This window comes from Panulirus ornatus, chromosome 15 (assembly GCF_036320965.1).
Source record: "Panulirus ornatus isolate Po-2019 chromosome 15, ASM3632096v1, whole genome shotgun sequence".
Lineage (NCBI taxonomy): Eukaryota > Metazoa > Arthropoda > Malacostraca > Decapoda > Palinuridae > Panulirus > Panulirus ornatus.
This window is the reverse complement of record NC_092238.1, coordinates 42,942,407-42,951,497: the sequence shown is the minus strand read 5'-3', so window position 1 is coordinate 42,951,497 and position 9,091 is coordinate 42,942,407.

Sequence of the window (9,091 nt, the reverse complement as noted above, 5' to 3'; positions counted from 1 at the left end):
CCTGATCCACACATCCTCTACCACTTCTGAAACCACACTGCTCTTCCCCAATCTGATGCTCTGTACATGCCTTCACCCTCTCAATCAATACCCTCCCATATAATTTACCAGGAATACTCAACAAACTTATACCTCTGTAATTTGAGCACTCACTCTTATCCCCTTTGCCTTTGTACAATGGCACTATGCACGCATTCCGCCAATCCTCAGGCACCTCACCATGAGTCATACATACATTAAATAACCTTACCAACCAGTCAACAATACAGTCACCCCCTTTTTTAATAAATTCCACTGCAATACCATCCAAACCTGCTGCCTTGCCGGCTTTCATCTTCCGCAAAGCTTTTACTACCTCTTCTCTGTTTACCAAATCATTTTCCCTAACCCTCTCACTTTGCACACCACCTCGACCCAAACACCCTATATCTGCCACTCTGTCATCAGACACATTCAACAAACCTTCAAAATACTCATTCCATCTCCTTCTCACATCACCACTACTTGTTATCACCTCCCCATTTACGCCCTTCACTGAAGTTCCCATTTGCTCCCTTGTCTTACGCACCCTATTTACCTCCTTCCAGAACATCTTTTTATTCTCCCTAAAATTTACTGATAGTCTCTCACACCAACTCTCATTTGCCCTTTTTTTCACCTCTTGCACCTTTCTCTTGACCTCCTGTCTCTTTCTTTTATACTTCTCCCACTCAATTGCATTTTTTCCCTGCAAAAATCGTCCAAATGCCTCTCTCTTCTCTTTCACTAATACTCTTACTTCTTCATCCCACCACTCACTACCCTTTCTAAACAGCCCACCTCCCACTCTTCTCATGCCACAAGCATCTTTTGCGCAATCCATCACTGATTCCCTAAATACATCCCATTCCTCCCCCACTCCCCTTACTTCCATTGTTCTCACCTTTTTCCATTCTGTACACAGTCTCTCCTGATACTTCTTCACACAGGTCTCCTTCCCAAGCTCACTTACTCTCACCACCTTCTTCACCCCAACATTCACTCTTCTTTTCTGAAAACCCATACTAATCTTCACCTTAGCCTCCACAAGATAATGATCAGACATCCCTCCAGTTGCACCTCTCAGCACATTGACATCCAAAAGTCTCTCTTTCGCACGCCTGTCAATTAACACGTAATCCAATAACGCTCTCTGGCCATCTCTCCTACTTACATAAGTATACTTATGTATATCTCGCTTTTTAAACCAGGTATTCCCAATCATCAGTCCTTTTTCAGCACATAAATCTACAAGCTCTTCACCATTTCCATTTACAACACTGAACACCCCATGCATACCAATTATTCCCTCAACTGCCACATTACTCACCTTTGCATTCAAATCACCCATCACTATAACCCGGTCTCGTGCATCAAAACCGCTAACACACTCATTTAGCTGCTCCCAAAACATATATATATATATATATATATATATATATATATATATATATATATATATATATATATATATATATATATATATATATTCCTATCAGTCCACGGGGAAAATGAAACAAGAAAAGTTCCCAAGTGCACTTTCGTGTAATAATCACATCATCAGGGGAGACACAAGAGAGGAATATAACAGTCAGTTGATATACATCGAAGACACGAAGCTAGGACGCGATTTGGTAAACATCACATGTTTACCAAATGGCGTCCTAGCTTCGTCTCTTCGATGTATATTAACTGACTCTTATATTCATCTCTTGTGTCTCCCCTGATGATGTGATTATTACACGAAAGTGCACTTGGGAACTTTTCGTGTTTCATTTTCTCCGTGGACTCACAGTAATATCTTGATCACGCGCAAAATTGTGATCCTTTCCAATATGTATATATATATATATATATATATATATATATATATATATATATATATATATATATATATATATATATATATAAAGAGAGAGAGAGAGAGAGAGAGAGAGAGAGAGAGAGAGAGAGAGAGAGAGAGAGAGAGAGAGCGTTATTGGATTACGTGTTAATTGACAAGCGCGCGAAAGAGAGACTTTTGGATGTCAATGTGCTGAGAGGTGCAACTGGAGGGATGTCTGATCATTATCTTGTGGAGGCTAAGGTGAAGATTTGTATGGGTTTTCAGAAAAGAAGAGTGAATGTTGGGGTGAAGAGGGTGGTGAGAGTAAGTGGGCTTGGGAAGGAGACTTGTGTGAGGAAGTACCAGGAGAGACTGAGTACAGAATGGAAAAAGGTGAGAACAATGGAAGTAAGGGGAATGGGGGAGGAATGGGATGTATTTAGGGAATCAGTGATGGATTGCGCAAAAGATGCTTGTGGCATGAGAAGAGTGGGAGGTGGGTTGATTAGAAAGGGTAGTGAGTGGTGGGATGAAGAAGTAAGATTATTATTGAAAGAGAAGAGAGAGGCATTTGGACGATTTTTGCAGGGAAAGAATGCAATTGAGTGGGAGATGTATAAAAGAAAGAGACAGGAGGTCAAGAGAAAGGTGCAAGAGGTGAAAAAGAGGGCAGGTGACAGTTGGGGTGAGAGAGTATCATTAAATTTTAGGGAGAATAAAAAGCTGTTCTGGAAGGAGGTAAATAAAGTGCGTAAGACAAGGGAGCAAATGGGAACTTCAGTGAAGGGCGCAAATGGGGAGGTGATAACAAGTAGTGGTGATGTGAGGAGATGGAGTGAGTATTTTGAAGGTTTGTTGAATGTGTTTCATGATAGAGTGGCGGATAGAGGGTGTTTTGGTCGAGGTGGTGTGCAAAGTGAGAGGGTTAGGGAAAATGATGTGGTAAACAGAAAAGAGGTAGTAAAAGCTTTGCGGAAGCTGAAAGCCGGCAAGGCACCAGGTTTGGATGGTATTGCAGTGGAATCTATTAAAAAAGGGGGTGACTGTATTATTGACTGGCTGGTAAGGTTATTTAATGTATGTATGACTCATGGTGAGGTGCCTGAGGATTGGCGGAATGCGTGCATAGTGCCATTGTAACAAAGGCAAAGGGGATAAGAGTGAGTGCTCAAATTACAGAGGTATAAGTTTGTTGAGTATTCCTGGTAAATTATATGGGAGGGTATTGATTGAGAGGGTGAAGGCATGTACAGAGCATCAGATTAGGGAAGAGCAGTGTGGTTTCAGAAGTGGTAGAAGATGTGTGTATCAGGTGTTTGCTTTGAAGAATGTATGTGAGAAATAATTAGAAAAGCAAATGGATTTGTATGTAGCATTTATGGATCTGGAGAAGCATATGATAGAGTTGATAGAGATGCTCTGTGGAAGGTATTAAGAATATATGGTGTGGGAGGCAAGTTGTCAGAAGCAGTGAAAAGTTTTTATCGAGGATGTAAGGCATGTGTACGTATAGGAAGAAAGGAAAGTGATTGGTTCTCAGTAAATGTAGGTTTGCGGCAGGGGTGTGTGATGTCTCCATGGTTGTTTAATTTGTTTATGGATGGGGTTGTTAGGGAGGTGAATGCAAGAGTTTTGGAAAGAGGGGCAAGTATTCAGTCTGTTGTGGATGAGATAGCTTGGGAATTGAGTAAGTTGTTGTTCGCTGATGATACAGCGATGGTGACTTATTTATGTGAGAAACTGCACAAGCTGGTGACTGAGTTTGGTAAAGTGTGTGAAAGAAGAAAGTTGAAAGTAAATGTGAATAAGAGCAAGTTAGGGTTTAGTGTCAAATCAACTGGGAGGTAAGTTTGAATGGAGAAAAAATGTAGGAATTGAAGAGTTTTAGATAACTGGGAGTTGATCTGGCAGCGGATGGAACCATGGAAGCGGAATTGAATCATAGGATGGGGAAGGTGGCGAAAATTCTGCGAGCGTTGAAGAATGTGTTAAAGTCGAGAACATTATACCGGAAAGCAAAAATGGGTGTTTTTGAAGGAATAGTGGTTCCAACAATGTTGTATGGTTGCGAGGCGTGGGCTATAGATAGAGTTGTGCGGAAGGGATGGATGTGCTGGAAATGAGATGTTTGAGGACTGTATGTGGTGTGAGGTGGTTTCATGGAGTAAGTTATAATAGGGTAAGAGAGATGTGTGGTAATACAAAGATTGTGGTTGAGAGAGCAGAAGAGGGTGTTTTGAAATGGTTTGGTCACGTGAAGAGAATGAGTGAGGAAAGATTGACCAAGAGGATATATGTTTCAGAGGTGGAGAGAACGAGGAGAAGTGGGAGACCAAATTGTAGTTGGAAAGATGGAGTGAAAAAGATTGTAAGTGATCGGGGCCTTAATATGCCGGAGGGTGAAATGTGTGTGAGGAATTGAGTGAATTGGAACGGTGTGATATACCGGGGTCGACGTGCTGTCAGTGGATTGAATCAGGACATGTGAAGCGTCTGGGGTAAACCATGAAAAGTTCTGTGGGGCCTGGATGTGGAAAGGGAGATGTGGTTTCGGGTATTATTACATGACAGCTAGAGACTGAGTGTGAACGAATGGGGCCTTCGTTATTTTTTCCTAGCGCTACCTCGCACACATGAGGGGGAAGGGGGATGTTATTCCATGTGTGGCGAGGTGGCGATGGGAATGAATGAAAGCAGACAGTGTGAATTGTGTGCTTGTGTATATATGTATGTGTCTGTGTGCGTATATATATATATGTACATTGAGATGTATTGGTATGCATATTTGCGTGTGTGGACGTGTATGTATATACATGTGTATGGGGGTTGGTTGAGCCATTTCTTTCGTCTGTTTCCTTGCGCTACCTCGCAAACGCGGGAGACAGCGACAAAGCATAATATAATATAATATATTATATATATATATATATATATATATATATATATATATATATATATATATATATATATATATATATATATATATATATATTTTTATTTTATTTATTATACTTTGTCGCTGTCTCCCGCGTTTGCGAGGTAGCGCAAGGAAACAGACGAAAGAAATGGCCCAACCCCCCCCCCCATACACATGTATATACATACGTCCACACACGCAAATATACATACCTACACAGCTTTCCATGGTTTACCCCAGACACCTCACATGCCCTGATTCAATGCACTGACAGCACGTCAACCCCGGTATACCACATCGCTCCAATTCACTCTATTCCTTGCCCTCCTTTCACCCTCCTGCATGTTCAGGCCCCGATCACACAAAATCTTTTTCACTCAATCTTTCCACCTCCAATTTGGTCTCCCTCTTCTCCTTGTTCCCTCCACCTCCGACACATATATCCTCTTGGTCAATCTTTCCTCACTCATCCTCTCCATGTGCCCAAACCACTTCAAAACACCCTCTTCTGCTCTCTCAACCACGCTCTTTTTATTTCCACACATCTCTCTTACCCTTACGTTACTTACTCGATCAAACCACCTCACACCACACATTGTCCTCAAACATCTCATTTCCAGCACATCCATCCTCCTGCGCACAACTCTATCCATAGCCCACGCCTCGCAACCATACAATATTGTTGGAACCACTATTCCTTCAAACATACCAATTTTTGCTTTCCGAGATAATGTTCTCGACTTCCACACATTCTTCAAGGCCCCCAGGATTTTCGCCCCCTCCCCCACCCTATGATCCACTTCCGCTTCCATAGTTCCATCCGCTGCCAGATCCACTCCCAGATATCTAAAACACTTCACTTCCTCCAGTTTTTCTCCATTCAAACTCACCTCCCAATTGACTTGACCCCAACCCTACATTCACTGAGAACCAATCACTTTCCTCTCTTCCTACACGTACACATGCCTTGCATCCTTGATAAAAACTTTTCACTGCTTCTAACAACTTGCCTCCCACACCATATATTCTTAATACCTTCCACATAGTATCTCTATCAACTCTATCATATGCTTTCTCCAGATCCATAAATGCTACATACAAATCCATTTGCTTTTCTAAGTATTTCTCACATACATTCTTCAAAGCAAACACCTGATCCACACATCCTCTACCACTTCTGGAACCACACTGCTCTTCCCCAATCTGATGCTCTGTACATGCCTTCACCCTCTCAATCAATACCCCCCCATATAATTTCCCAGGAATATATATATATATAAATATATATATATATATATATATATATATATATATATATATATATATATATATATATATATATATATATATATATATATATATATATATATATATATATATTTATATACAGAAGACCCAACAATATATGCTCATATATCCATTATCAATCATCTCAATATGAGAGAGTTAGATTATCATCATTTCAATATATGTTCCTTAGGATATTACGTATTTGCAATCCAGAGTTTAATGATGATGAGTTTGAGAAGATATATTCTATTGGATCTAAGTTAAAGTACCCTAGATCTTTGGATCTAAGTTAAAGTACCCTAGATCTTTGGATCTAAGTTAAAGTACCCAAGATATTTGGATCTAAGTTAAAGTACCCTAGATCTTTGGATCTAAGTTAAAGACCTAAATCTTTCATTGACAAATCCCTTAAGTTAACAAAGAAAGCATTTTATAGAGTTGAGCCCAAACCTCCCATTAACACCAAGAATATCTTAGTTCTCCCTTTGAATAATATTTCTCTTTACTTCCCATGTTGTTCAAATCCTTTAGTGTAAATGTTGCCTTTAGCAACAATAATACTATAAAGAATATCTTAATCAGGAATTCACTAGGAAATTCTCTTCGATGCATCTATAAAGTGCCTTGTGTTTATTGTGATAAGTCTTATGTTGGTCAGACTTGTTAGAATCTTTCTGTTTGACCTAAACAACAGAAATATAGTATAAGAACGGGACAAAAATCAAATGCCTGTTTTAATCACGTTGAAAACAATGATCATTTCATTGATTGGAGTAATGCCATCTCAGTTATTAACTCAAACTCTATTAAAAATATCATTGAATCTTCTATTATTGAATACACAAAGAACTATAATCTTAATATTAGTGATGGTCTATACAAATTAGATAACTTTATTGTTGATAAGATTTGTAAAATGATAAGTTTATGAACGTTCGTCGTATGTTTTGGACAATCACATGTTTACCAAATGGCTTCCTACCTTCGTCTCTTCGATGTATATCAACTGACTGTTATATTTCTCTCTTGTGTCCCCCCTGATGATGTGTTTATTACACGAAAGTGCACTTGGGAACTTTTCGTTTTTCATTTTCCCCGTGGACTCATAGGAATATATTTTTTTTTTCTTTTTTGCTTTGTCGCTGTCTCCCGCGTTTGCGAGGTAGCGCAAGGAAACAGACGAAAGAAATGGCCCAATGCACCCCCATACACATGTATATACATACGTCCACAAACGCAAAATATACATACCTACACAGCTTTCCATGGTTTACCCCAGACGCTTCACATGCCCCGATTCAATCCACTGACAGCACGTCAACCCCGGTATACCACATCGCTCCAATTCACTCTATTCCTTGCCCTCCTTTCACCCTCCTGCATGTTCAGGCCCCGATCACACAAAATCTTTTTCACTCCATCTTTCCACCTCCAATTTGGTCTCCCTCTTCTCCTCGTTCCCTCCACCTCCGACACATATATCCTCTTGGTCAATCTTTCCTCACTCATTCTCTCCATATGCCCAAACCATTTCAGAACACCCTCTTCTGCTCTCTCAACCACGCTCTTTTTATTTCCACACATCTCTCTTACCCTTACGTTACTTACTCGATCAAAACACCTCACACCACACATTGTCCTCAAACATCTCATTTCCAGCACATCCATCCTCCTGCGCACAACTCTATCCATACTTCACCAGAACATTTTTAACGGGGAAGTATAGGTTTATAGTTGTGTTACTGGAGTGATAGTTTTCATACATGGTGCTTTGACAAGAAAATAGTGAAATTGGGAAAAAATGTAGCTTAGACATTGAAGCTTATTGATACAGTGGTTAAACTGATGAGAACTACTATTGGCTTTTGTGTAAATAAATTAAACATTTCCTTTTTCCATAGCCAAAGGTTGAACCATTATGTGACATTCATTTTATTTCTTTTCATTTCAAGCTAGAAGTTTCAGTTTTCTAAATTGTTTCTTACATTTTTCATATGTATATATATGTATGTGTGTGTGTGTGTATATGTGCGTGTGCGTGTGTATATGTGTGTATGTGTATATATATATATATATATATGTATATTATCCCTGGGGATAGGGGTGAAAGAATACTTCCCACGCATTCCTCGCGTGTCCTAGAAAGCAACTAGAGGGGACGGGAGCGGGGGGCCAGAAATCCTCCCCTCCTTGTATTTTTTTAACTTTCTAAAATGGGAAACAGAAGAAGGAGTCACGCGGGGAGTGCTCATACTCCTCGAAGGCTCAGATTGGGGTGCCTAAATGTGTGTGGATGCAACCAAGATGTGAAAAAAGGAGAGATAGGTAGTATGTTTGAGGAAAGGAACCTGGATGTTTTGGCTCTGAGTGAAACGAAGCTCAAGGGTGAAGGGGAAGAGTGGTTTGGGAATGTCTTGGGAGTAAAGTCAGGGGTTAGTGAGAGGACAAGAGCAAGGGAAGGAGTAGCAGTACTCCTGAAACAGGAGTTGTGGGAGTACGTGATAGAATGTAAGAAAGTAAATTCTCGATTAATATGGGTAAAACTGAAAGTTGATGGAGAGAGATGGGTGATTATTGGTGCATATGCACCTGGGCATGAGAAGAAAGATCATGAGAGGCAAGTGTTTTAGGAGCAGCTGAATGAGTGGGTTAGTGGTTTTGATGCACGAGACCGGGTTATAGTGATGGGTGATTTGAATGCAAAGGTGAGTAATGTGGCAGTTGAGGGAATAATTGGTATACATGGGGTGTTCAGTGTTGTAAATGGAAATGGTGAAGAGCTTGTAGATTTATGTGCTGAAAAAGGACTGATGATTAGGAATACTTGGTTTAAAAAGCGAGATATACATAAGTATACTTATGTAAGTAGGAGAGATGGCTAGAGAGCGTTATTGGATTACGTGTTAATTGACAGGCGCGCGAAAGAGAGACTTTTGGATGTTAATGTGCTGAGAGGTGCAACTGGAGGGATGTCTGATCATTATCTTATGGAGGCTAAGGTGAAGATTTGTATGGGTTTTCAGAAAAAAAGTGAATGTTGG